The sequence below is a fragment of the Stegostoma tigrinum genome, chromosome 1 (genome assembly GCF_030684315.1).
Source record: "Stegostoma tigrinum isolate sSteTig4 chromosome 1, sSteTig4.hap1, whole genome shotgun sequence".
In the NCBI taxonomy this organism is placed as follows: Eukaryota; Metazoa; Chordata; class Chondrichthyes; order Orectolobiformes; family Stegostomatidae; genus Stegostoma; species Stegostoma tigrinum.
Genome location: NC_081354.1, coordinates 178,407,350 through 178,420,210, shown reverse-complemented (window position 1 = coordinate 178,420,210; position 12,861 = coordinate 178,407,350). Strand labels below are relative to the sequence as shown.

Genomic DNA, 12,861 nt, shown 5'->3' with positions numbered 1-12,861 from the left:
CACTCAGAAACAAAACTGGAAATATTACTAACCAAACCAGCAAACTGAGGCATATAAATAACAAGTGGGACAGAACACTGACACTTCACCAGAGCTACACTAACAATGCTACCTCACAGGGTGACAAAATGTTTGCAACCAAAGCCACCGGCTCAGCGAGTATGTCTACAACCTCAAAAAGCAAGCTACCTGGCCATTAATGCATTGCTGTTTGTTGGAGTTTACTGTGTGCAAATTACTTGCCATATTTCCGACATTAAAACAGTGACTACACTTCAAAAAGTACTTTATTGGCTATAAAGTGCTTTTGGGTTTCCAGTGGTGCAACTCTTTATTTGCTCCATGTCATTCCTGAAGTACATATTAACTGTTCTTTGAGTATTCTTGGGATTTATTCAGCTGTTATCACTGTTCCCCATGGTTGCTGGATCAAATTTCTGGAATTCATCAGATCTGATGAACGGTCTAGGCCCGAAACATCAGCTTTTGTGCTCCTGAGATGCTGCTTGGTCTGCTGTGTTCATCCAGCTTCACACTTTATTATCTTGGATTCTCCAGCATCTGCAGTTCCCATTATCACAGTCACATGATAAGTATTAATTCAATTTAAACGAAATGTCCAATTGCTTCCCTTTTGTACTTCAATCCAGAATAAATAATCTCCACCAGGCTTCTTTGATGAGCACAAGTTATCCATTTATTATAAACAAAAAATATTCTTAAAACAAGTGGAAAACAATGGATAGCACCTAAACTATGATCTGAAATTAAAACTAAATCCCTTTCATCCCACACAAAGACACACACACAATGCAAAAAGATAAATCATCGAGTTATACAGGACAGAAGGACGTTTTGGCCCAACTAGTCCATGCCAACCAGAATCCCAAACTAAACTAGTCCAACCTGCCTGCTCCTGGCCCATATCCTCCGTAACATTTCTTATTCATGTACTGATCCCAGTGTCTTTTAAATGTTGTAACGGTACCCACATCCATCACTTCTTCTGGAAGTTTATTCCACACACGAACCAGTCTCTGCGTTAAAAAAAATTGCACTATTTTTATTTTTATCTTTATTCTACCCAGAAGTGTTACAAATCACAGTGACTATTGTGCTTTTTTTGTGCTCCTGAGATGCTGCTGGGCCTGCTGTGTTCATCCAGCCTCACATTTTATTATCTTGGATTCTCCAGCATCTGCAGTTCCCATTATCACAGTGACTATTGTTGTTTTTTTAAACCTATTAACAAACACTAGTACGACCCCAGTGATAATGGGAACTGCAGATGCTGGAGAATCCAAGATAACAAAGTGTGAAGCTGGATGAACACAGCAGGCCAAGCAGCATCTCAGGAGCACAAAAGCTGACGTTTCAGCCCTAGATCTCTCTGATGAAGGGTCTAGGCCCGAAACGTCAGCTTTTGTGCTCCTGAGATGCTGCTTGGCCTGATGTGTTCATCCAGCTCCACACTTTGTTAACTTGTACAACCTCATGCAGGCAACTGGATATTGCCCATGATGGGCATCAAAGGTGAGGGTGAGGAGGAAAAACAGGAACGGTTGGGTCTGCTCTACTTTTTTTTAACCTCTATTCCCAATCAATCTGTTACTACACACCTCTGGAGCCTGAGCGTCCTGGCTCAGTGCTAGGGACGCCACCACTGATCCACAGGGAGGGTCCAAAATATGTATCATTAAATTCTCAGTTGGCTAGGGGCACTGTAACTTAAAGGCCTCAGGCACTGAGTGCCAGCTAGGCAGGCCATTGCTTGCTACCATGGAAACTCATACTCAACAAGCCCTGAAGGGAGATTAATTAGTGATTCCCCATGGCCTTAAAATGGATTATCACAACCGAGTAGTTAAGAATTTGAATTAATCCATGGGCTGGTGAAACATACAGTATCTCCTGGTAAAATAACAGTGCATGGAGAAAGTCAACAGCTGGTCAAGACCTCCCAACCCACACACAAATCCCCTTCCACCGGCACCTCCCAGCCCACAAGGGACTCCATCTATACTTGGGAAAGCAGCAAACGTAACCAAAGACCCTGGTTATACTGTCTCCCGCCCTCTTCCATCGGGCAGAAGATATGAAAGTTTGAAAACACGTAAACACGTACCGATAGATTTAAGAACAGCTTCTTCCCTAATGAACTAATGAACAAACCTGTCTTACGTTAGGGTTGATGTTTGTCTGTACCTTCTCTGTAGCTGTAACACTATAATGTGCATTCCGTTCTATTACCCTGATGCATTCCGAAGTGGGGAGAGGGCCCAGCTATTCAAGATGGTGACACCAGGATGGCAGGCCCGTCCACTTCAGGTTAGCTGCATTATTTTCTTCTCTCTCCTTTTTGTCTTTTCTTTCTTTCCTTCCTTTTTGTTGCCTCATCTTCCTGACATTGCAGGAAGATCGGAGCAGCGTCAGTGGTGACCAGAGTAGAGACTCCTGGAGCTGGTGGTGAGGCGTTGTATGCTGATGTGGTGGGGTGGACGCTCCTGGGCACAGTAGGCTCAGAGCAGGGACTTTGCAGAGACTTTGACTAAATCCTGGAGCCGTGTTCGGGGCCCCAGCTGATGAAGCTGAACTCTATTTAAGTACTAGAGATAACAAGATGTAGAGCTGGATGAATATAGCAGGCCAAGTAGCATCAGAGGAGCAGGAAAGCTGACGTCTCGGGCTTAGACCCTTCTTCAGAAATTTCTCAGATTCTCCAGCATCTGCAGTTCCTGCTATCTCTATTTAAGTACTTCCTGTTTATTCTTTTATACCTCAAAATGGCACTGGATTGTGGGGCAGAATATTTTTCAGTGTATTTCCCCAGATATATGTGACAATAAACCATTCTGTCATTCTTGGGACAATAATAATTCGAACCAAATCAGCATAGCTGCAAATTTCCAACTGAGTATTCTCATTAAGCGCCCACTATGAATATCTGAAAAAAAATCATCTGCCCAAATTTCGGATCAGCCTTCTTGCAGGTATATCTAGCTATTGGCTTCATTGCACATAAAAACTAGGCAACAAGGTTAAATTTCCATTCCTTTATCTCACTTCAGTTTGTTAAATGCTGTATCGTCTGTGGTATCTCGCACAGCACGGCCAGATGGCTTGTCTGGAGGGGATTTGAAAAGTTTATTTACTTGTCTGGGTCAGGAAAGGTCACTGGGGTGAGAAATGAGCACCACCAAAGGGCCTGTACACTTACAACAGGTTTGTTTGTTTCCCAAACACTTGCTCAAAAAAAATTAATCATGGACCTGACTCCCAAACAGGAAGTGGTTATCACCAGTGAGTACAAGTGCTGTGTTATGTTTTCCACAACAGTGGAAACACACACAGTTAGCACGGTGAAATGAAATGGAGGAGATTTGGCTTCATACATTAGGAATGAATTATAAAGAGAAACTTTCCATCTTTGAAAAGGTATCAATGGAGTTGGCTTCTTTCATCAATGTCTGGGCAAAGTGGTTTTGTGGCATGTGAAACGCTCACTGGTTTTCATCAAGGCCAACATCCACATTTATTGTCCATTAGCTGCAACTTCCGCCATTTTGGGCCCGGGGATTAACAAAAAAAAGCCTCTCCATAGAAAGTGGTGATGTAGCGTTAATAATCCCCAGGCTAGTAATCCACGACTAAGAGTCATAGAGTTAAATAGCAAGGCAACAGACCCTTTGGTCCAACTCATCCATGCCAACAAGGTATCCTAACTTAATTCAGTCCCATTTGCCAGCATTCAACCCATATCCCTTAAACCTTTCATATTCACATACCCATCCAGATGCCTTTTAATGTTGGTATTGTACCAGCCTCCACCACTTTCTCTGGCAGCTTGTTCTATACAAGCACCACCCCCAGTGTGGAAAGAATTCCCCTTTTAGGTCTCTTTTATATCAGCCTCCAACACTCCATGGAAAGTAGCCCCAGCCTATCCAGACTCTCCCTATAGCTCAAACCCTCCAACTCTAGCAACACCCTTGCAAATCTTTGAGTCCTGTCAAGTTTCACAACATCCTTCCCATCGCAGAGAAACCAGAGCTGAATGCAGTATGCCAAAGGTGGCCTAACTAATGTCCTATACAGCCACAATATGAGCTCCTAACGCCTATACCCAGTGCATTGACCAATAAAGGCAACATGACAAAAGCCTTCTTCACTATCCTCTCTACCTGTGACTCCACCTTCAAGGAACTATGAACCTGCACTTCAAGGTCTCTCTTAAGCAGCACTCCCTGGGACCTTACCGTTAAGGGTATAAGTGCTGCCCTGATTGATCTTGCCAAAATGCAACACCTCACATTTATCTAAACTCCGTCTACCACTCCTTGGCCCATTTTCCCATCTGATCAATGCCCCTTTGTACTCTGAGATAACCTCCTTTGCCGTCCACTACACTGCCACTTTTGGTGTCATCTGCAAACATACTAACCATACCTCCCATATTGCTGGGAATGTTGGCTGAAATCCAACCTTAGCAAGTGGTGAAATTTAAATTCATTTTAAAAAATGCCCTGGAGTTGAAAGCTAGTCCAAAAGTGGCTTTGGAACTATTGCCAATCATCATAAAAGCCCAAGATAATAAAATGTGAGGCTGGATGAACACAGCAGGCCCAGCAGCTGGGCCTGCTGTGTTCATCCAGCCTCACATTTTATTATCTTGGATTCTCCAGCATCTGCAGTTCCCGTTATCTCTGATCATAAAAGCCCATCTGGTTAACTTTAGGGAAGGAAATCTGTCGCCATTACCTAGCCTGGCCTACATATCGTGTCCAAAGCCACAGCTAAAGTGGTTGGCTCTGAACTACCCGCTGAAATGGCCTAGCAATCAAGTTAGTTCAAAGGCACCTTGGGGTGGGCTTCTAATGCTGATTCTGCCAGTGATGTCCACATCTGATACAACCATTAAGACAAGAAGCTGCAATGTTAAATGGCTGCATATGCGGGCAAAGGAATTCTTGGCTTTAAAGGAGAAAATAGATTTAATTTCAACTGTTTGCAGTCGAATGGATTTCCAGAGAGTTAGAATCTTTCTCTATTTATCCTAAATAAAATGATTCAAGAGCAGAAAGTGTGTGAAAACTGCTTGTTCAACTTCATGACTGCGGTATGCAAACATACAGGAGATCATAATTTCTATTCTATTAGATAGCAAATGCTTCAAGATAAGGCAAATAGTGTGGATTAAAGTACAACTTCAATACTTCATTTCTACTGAACCAATGTTGCCAAATTCCCGTTGTCAGAAGGGCGGCTTAGCTTGGCTCAGACGGTAAGCCACAGTTTTGACCACTCCTTTACATAGAGACAAAGGATGCTGTGGAACTGTTCAAAGGTAGCTCTCCCACTTTGACTGCCAACATTCATTTTCCAACCGCTAACAGACCCAAGAGATCTATTGCTGTTTCTTGTTATGGACTGTTGATGTGAGGATCAGAGTACAAGGGTGAAGGAACAGTTTTTCCTGCAAAGATTGGCAGACATTTGCAAATCTCTTGCACAAATGATAAGTGACATGATTGCAGATTTTACAACCAGAGATTAGATCTTTGTTACTGGAACATATTAATGGCTACATGGAAAAGGCGAGAGTATGGTGTTTGCTTGCAGATTTTACTCGATATCAGAGGGGGCTCAAGGAGTTAAGTGAGTGACTCTTGACCATATGAGCTTATGCTCACTTCTAGTTTACTATGTTTTGGGTTGGACCTCTTCCATGATCACACCCTATGTCTGTGATCTGCTTCAGCCCCATGACTGTTCTTCTTGCAGGATTTTGCAAACAAATGTTGCCAACTTCATCCATCAAAACCACAATTCAGGAAAATCATAAGCACAGTTTCCAGCCTCAATTTTCTCGAATCCCCACTGGCTGGTGTGGAGATGGAGTTTCTCACGAGGATCATAATGGGCTACTAAATATAATTTATTGATAGTGAATGCTTTGAGACTCCTTCAGTAAAGGGCGAGATGTAAGTATAAGTTCTTTCCTTCCATGTAACGAATTATTAAGGTACAAACGCACAAATAAGAGTTAGATGTAGGCTATTTGGCTTGTCAAACCAACTCTGCCCTGATGGTGGCCTCAAGTCTACTTCTTTGTTAAACCCCTCTATACTTTGACTGCCATCTTCATCAAAAAAAATCTATCAAACTCAGCCTTAAAGATATTCAAAAACCAGGAATCCCACTATTCCTGGGAAGATAATTTGACCAATTGTACTCCGAAAGAAAAATGTTTTCCATCTTAAGTGATTAATTTTTAAACACTGTCCCCTAAATTCCAGTCTGTCCCATAAGGGGAAATATCTTCTTGACATCCGTCCAATCAATTGCACTCAGGATCATATGTGTTTCAATAAAATAGCCTCTCATTCTGCTAAACTGCAGTGAATATGGGCTAGACTTGACCTAATCTTAACCCTGGCCCTCACTTTAAGATAACCCCCTCATCCCAAGTATCAGTCAAGTGAATCTTCTCTGAACTACTTCTAATGCTATTAAACACTTTCTCAAGACCAAATCTGTCCTCAGTTCAGATTTGATTTTGGCAATACCATAAGCAATTGTAGCAAAATTTCCCGATTTTACATTCCATTCCTTTTTCAACATATAACTTCGGAGAAATGGAAATGAAAGTTGGAATTATTATTCTAAACAAAATATTGGGCTGAGAGATTAGGGCCCTACAGGCTTTCTTATTGAATGGATGGTTTTGGTTGAGGTGAATAATCTTCTTTATCTTGCTTGTATAATTGAATGATTGAATTTTAAAGGACAGAAAGAGGCCGTTCGATCCATCGTGTCTGTACTGGCTCCCTAAAGAGCTCCCCAGCTAATCTCATTCTTCAACCCTATCTCTGTAGCCCTCTAAATTCATCACTGGAAATCTATCCTGGTCCATCCACATTGATAGTATGGTGAAGAAATCACACCAATGCCTGTACTTCCTCAGAAGGCTAAGGAAATTCAGCATGTCCACAATGACTCTTACCAATTTTTACAGATACAACATGCTTGTATAATAGAATCATTGAATTTTAAAGGACAGAAAGAGGCCATTCGACCCATCATGCCTAACTGGCTCCTAAAAGAACTACCAGCTACCTTGCATCACAGCTCCTTATGGCAACTGCCAAAACCGCAAGAAATTGTGAACACAGCCCAGTCCATCATGTAAGCCAGCCTTCCATCAAGCCCGTTGATACTTCCTATTGCCTCCGGAAAGCAGCCAACTGAATCAAAAACTGCCCCTGCCTCAGTTATGCTCTCTTCTATCCTCTTCCATTAGGCAGAAGATACAGAAGTTTGAAGACATATGCCAACAAATTTAAAGGATTTTCCCTGCTGTTATCAGACATATTAATGGACCTCTCGTATATTAGAGCTGACCTTTATCTGCACCTTCCATGCAGCTATAACACTGTACACTACATTCTGTTCTATTATGCTGATGTCCTTATGTAAGGTATGATTTGTCTTGTTAGCGCGCAAAACAATGCTTTTCGCTATTTCTCAGTACATGTGACAATAATAAATCAAATTACACACAAATAGATATTCAGCTTTCTTTTGTTAATCTGTTCCAAGATGGTGGCAGAGTAGCAGTGCTGCGTTCGAGCTCCTGGCTTTCTTTGTTTCTTTTTTCCTTCTTTTTACTTTTATCTTTTACTTTTGCTCTTTTCTTTTGGCCTCTTTCTTTTCTTTCCCTCCTTTAAAAGCCTTTATTGCACCTTCAGCACAGTGACAGCAGCAGCAAGAGTTAGCGCCTCGAGGAAAAGAACCCAGTGTGGAGGGGAACGAGCCCTCAGAGAACTTGCCATGGCAACGGACGCGGACCCAACGGTGAGGCGCGGCGCCGGAGCTTGGCGACTTTGGTGCTGTTGAGCCCACCAGCAGAGGGCTCGAGGAGATGGCGGCAGCACTGGCTTCCAAGATGGTGGCAGTAGCAGGGCAGCCTCTGCAGTCGGCGAAGGACAGTCCCTGTGGTCGGCAGAGAAGATGATATCTGCGGTGAGCGTCTGTCAGCTGCGGCAATGTGGTAGACCCAAATCGGTGCCCCTGGCAGAACCACAGGAGTGGCGCAGTTGCATCAACTGCGGCATGGTAGTCCTGGAATGCAGCGATGGCGACCCAAGGGCAGGACTCCTGTAAGGGACTGTGATGCGGGGGCATTAGTAGGCCCAAAGCCTGTTGTGGAGACTGCTCCACCCACCCACCCCAACATGGAGCGGAGCATAAGAAGGGAGGAAGAAATCCGTTCTTAGTTACATTCTAGTCATATCTTAATATCTCCTGTAACTCAAAATGGCACCAGAGCTTCAGATATATTACACTTTTCACATATTTATTCGTTAAATACAAGTGACAATAAATCATTCAACTCAATCCAATTTTGAAACCTCCGATAGAAACCACCTCCACCACTCTCCCCAGAAACGCGTTCCAAATCCTCACAACTCTCCGAGTAAAGACATTTTTCCTCAACTCACTCCTGTTAACAACCTTGAAATTGTGATTACTAGTTACTGACAAACCAACTAGTGGAAACAGAATATCCTTCTTTACCCTGTGCCAAAATTGTTCATAATTTTGAACATCTCAATAAGGCCGCCTCTTAATCTTAATAAAAACCAAAAGAACTGCGGATGCTATAAATCAGGGGTACAAACAAAGTTGCTGGAAAAGCTCAACAGGTCTGGCAACATCTGTGGAGGAGAAAACAGAGTTAATGTTTCAGATCCAGTGACCCTTCCTCAGAACTTTTAATCTTCTTCACGCCAAGGAAAATAAGCCCAGTCATATCCATAAAATCACAGAATGGTCACAGCATGGAAGGTCGCCGTTCATTCCATTGTGTCCACACTGGCTTTAGCAGGAACCATTCACCTCATGCTTATTCGAATGATAGCTCTAGAGCCGTGAGTTCAAATAGCACCATGATCGTAAAGCAGACTGTCCACAAAAGATAGTGAGCTGTTATAAAAGGCTAGCTGGAATGTCCATCACAAATGTCCTTCAGAACCAAGAACCTACATTCCACTCAATGCCTAACCCAGTTTCCAACAGCATGTTTGCTCCATCAATGAGGGCTTTGTTTTACCTTCCACTTTACTGTTCCACAGTGTTGCCATAACATCAGTCTATGTTACACGGCACGGTCTACTGTGAGTGCATAACTTTCATAGGCCTTGTCATAGGCTTGGTCTGGACACTGACAAAAGAGCTGAATTGCCAGCAATAGGTAGAAGGGGCTGCCCTTAGATATCAGGGCAACATTTACATGAGTGTGATATCAAGGAGCCCAGTTTTATCAGAGTGATGATTGGGTCAAATAAAGGAATTGAATCAGAGATAATAGGAACTGCAGATGCTGGAGAACCTGAGATAACAAAATGTAGAGCTGGATGAACACAACAGGCCAAGCAGCATCTTGGGAGCAGAAAAGCTGACGTTTCGGGCCGAGACCCTTTTCTGCTCCTAAGGTGCTGCTTGGCCTGCTGTGCTCATCCAGCTCTACATTTTTGTTATCTCAAGTGAAGGAATGACTTGGTTGACCGTGCCCTGATCCTTTCACAATTATCATCAAATAATCCATCATACAAATGGATCATTGGTTCATTAAAACCTTTTCAGGTCTCTGCTCAATGGCACCCTTGTGTAGCCTTGTTCTGATGCTTCCGTTGAGTCGTCACAAGGCGTCTATGTGAAATACTCTGTTTCCAACCTTGAAAGCTCCACAGAAATGCAAGTTGGCTAATGAATACAACTCAATTCTCTTCCAGTGCAATTGGCCATTATTATTTCAAGTTGCACATTGCTAAAAATCTGTGCCACAGCTTTGGCATGTGGCATTATCGCAGCGCTGAAAATTTGTGAAAATTATGGAATGTGTACCAGGACTGATTGACACTTTTGCATTGATGACTAATTCTCCCTCCCGTTGAAAATGACTGGCAATCAAGGCCAATTTTTCCAATTGGATGTGACCGCAAACACTTTCAATGATTTCACAAAAGCGCTGGAGGGCGCCCAATCTGTCAATCCTTCAGCTGGTTGCTTGAGGCTAACATTTTCGCTGAAGTTAAAGCCTTCTCACGGAACCTGATTGAAATCTTAAGCCTCAATTAAATAATAAAAGGTGCTTTTATGCAACCAAGATTATGATTGATTGAGTTTTTTGTGCTGAGCATGGATCGCACGCAAAAAGAAAACGCGAGGGTTCGCAGGCAATTTGAGAGACATTGCTATGCATGTAGCTCCTTCATTAATGTTGCTTTATATAGTTATACAATGCTTTCAACGTAAACCCAACAATCAGACTGAATTTGATCTGTACCTACCAAATTGGAAACACTGCCCTGAAATATAAACTTGGCGATTAGATTGTGGAAAATGACATATTATTCATCACAGCAATTAGTAAGGCTAACTCCCAGAGGAGCCAAAAGAGGCACAGAGAGATATAAATGAGACTAATTTCAGAAGAAACTCAGGGACTCGCCAGAGGTTTGTGTACTACTGGCAAGGACAGCACTTATTACAAACTGGCTCTACATTTCTACATTAGAACAAGTGACTGCATTTCAACTGCTAAGCGTTGCTGCCCTAGGGTTATGAAAGGCACTATATAAATGCAAGTCCCTTCTTTTCATTACTTTCTCCACCCCCAGGAGTCCACCTTTCGACCAGTAAGCACTGTCCTGGTTTAATCACCTCACCACACCCCTTCCTGTTTCTAAATCACTCCATCTGTCCCAAACCCCTGAATCCCCCCCACATCTGCTCTCCAATGTCTCCGTCCTGTTCAGCCCTCTACGTGAGAAGTGTGTAACGTAGGTGAGTTGTAATTAGCATTTGGTTTTCCATTGAGCAATTCCAGACAAAGAATGTGAAGCATGCACTGAGTAATATTGTGCAGAGGAGGGTATTTGGCCCATCGTACCTGTGCTAGCTTTCTGGGACTACTGATTACATTTGCCATCTCGGGATAAACATATTCCTGGAAGCTTCATCAGAGACCCACCCTTGACTGGTTCCCCAACACATACATCTCGCAGCGCATCACCTACCTGCACCAATTGGAAAACAATTTTTTTATACCTTGGCTGTCAATCAAACAAGCCCCATCTCCAAACTTCAATGCTTTTTAACAAACGGACAGCTTTTATTAATAGAGGGATCGAGTTCCGGAACCAAGCTGTTATGGTGAAGCTGTACAAAACTCTGGTGCAGCCGCACTTGGAGTATTGTGTACAGTTCTGGTCACTGCATTATAAGAAGGATGTGGAAGCTTTGGAAAGGGTGCAGAGGAGATTTACTAGGATGTTGCCTAGTCTGGACGGAAGGTCTTACGAGGAAAGGCTGAGGGACTTGAGGCTGTTTTCATTAGAGAGAAGAAGGTTGAGAGGTGACTTAATTGAAACATATAAAATAATCAGAGGGTTAGATAGGGTGGATAGGGAGATCCTTTTTCCTAGGGTGGTGACGGCGAGCACGAGGGGGCATAGCTTTAAATTGAGGGGTGAAAGATATAGGACAGATGTCAGAGGTAGTTTCTTTACTCAGAGATTAGTAAGGGAATGGAACGCTTTGCCTGCAATGGTAGTAGATTCGCCAACTTTAGGTACATTTAAGTCGTCATTGGACAAGCATATGATTGTACATGGAATAGTGTAGGTTAGATGGGCTTGAGATTGGTATGACAGGTCGGCACAACATCGAGGGCCGAAGGGCCTGTACTGTGCTGTAATGTTCTATGTTCTATGACAGGCACATTCAATGAAAATGAAGAAAATCATTTCTAATAGCCCTACAGTCATCTTCATAATTTCCTTGTGTAAATGTGCGAGAGTCTGATTGTTAATTCTTGGAAAATCCTGGAGTGTTTGCAACTCTAACTGTGATCAACCATTCTGATTCTGACTGACCCTTTCAGAGTTTGTGATTGATGAGCAATTTCCAGTGACTTGGCCATTCCTTAACATTTAGCGGAGGATTCACACTACACCACAATTACATTTAAAACATGCCTCAGACAACAATCTGCGCGTCAATGCAATATAGCATTTCCTCCTGCACTGGGATGGAAGTAAACTTTAACATTCGAAGATATTCTTAAGCATGTATGTGTGTCCCTTCTCCCCAGATCTTTACTGTCCCCTCACTCTCTTCCTGTTTTCACCACTGAAAGGTCACTCTTTGTCCACTGCAATGCTGAGGCTACAATAGGAAGGAAAGAGAAATATAAGAAAGTAGCTATTTTACCTCAATTGTAGTCCTTTTTGAGGAAACACAAAGAAGACACAGGCGAAAGTGATAGGAATATCGGCACCTGTCAGCTTAAATACAAGGAAAACCTCGCTGGCCAATAGCAGTGACAAACCCTGTTTATCATCAACTCTGTTGGCTGCCTGTACAGGAATGACTAACTTCTTTTGGCATTCCTAGTCCTTCTTAACCCTGTGCACACTGATATCTTGGTTTTGAAATTAGGTCATAGAGTTATACAGCATGGAAACAGATACTTCAATCCAACTCGTCCAAGCCGATCAGATATCTAAATTAATCCATTCCTATTTACCAGCATTTGGCTCATATCCCTCTAAACCCTTCCTACTTATGTGTCCATCCAGATGTCTTTTAAATATTGCAATTGTGCCAGCCTCCATCACTTCCTCTGGTAACTCATTCCATACACACATCACCCTCTACGTGAAGAAGTTGACCCTTAGCTCCCTTTCATATCTTTCCCCTCTCACCCTAAAACTTTGCCCTGCAGTTTTGGATTCCGGGAAAAAGTCCTTCCAATTCACCCTATCCATGCCCCTCACAATTTTAGAAATCTCTACA

The 12,861-nt window shown here is 42.7% G+C and overlaps 1 protein-coding gene across 2 annotated transcripts in view; it reads right to left on the bottom strand.

Annotated features, from left to right (window-relative positions):
• Nucleotides 1–12,341, bottom strand: part of slc4a11 (solute carrier family 4 member 11) — a 212,498-nt gene extending 200,157 nt beyond the window's left edge. The window contains exon 1 of one of the 2 annotated variants that reach the window (XM_048532852.2): nucleotides 12,277–12,341. The gene's annotated coding sequence lies outside the window, so the exon portion shown is untranslated. The remainder of the gene's footprint in view (nucleotides 1–12,276) is intronic. The other variant, XM_048532842.2, reaches the window with a different exon arrangement.
• Nucleotides 12,342–12,861: the final 520 nt, after the last annotated feature.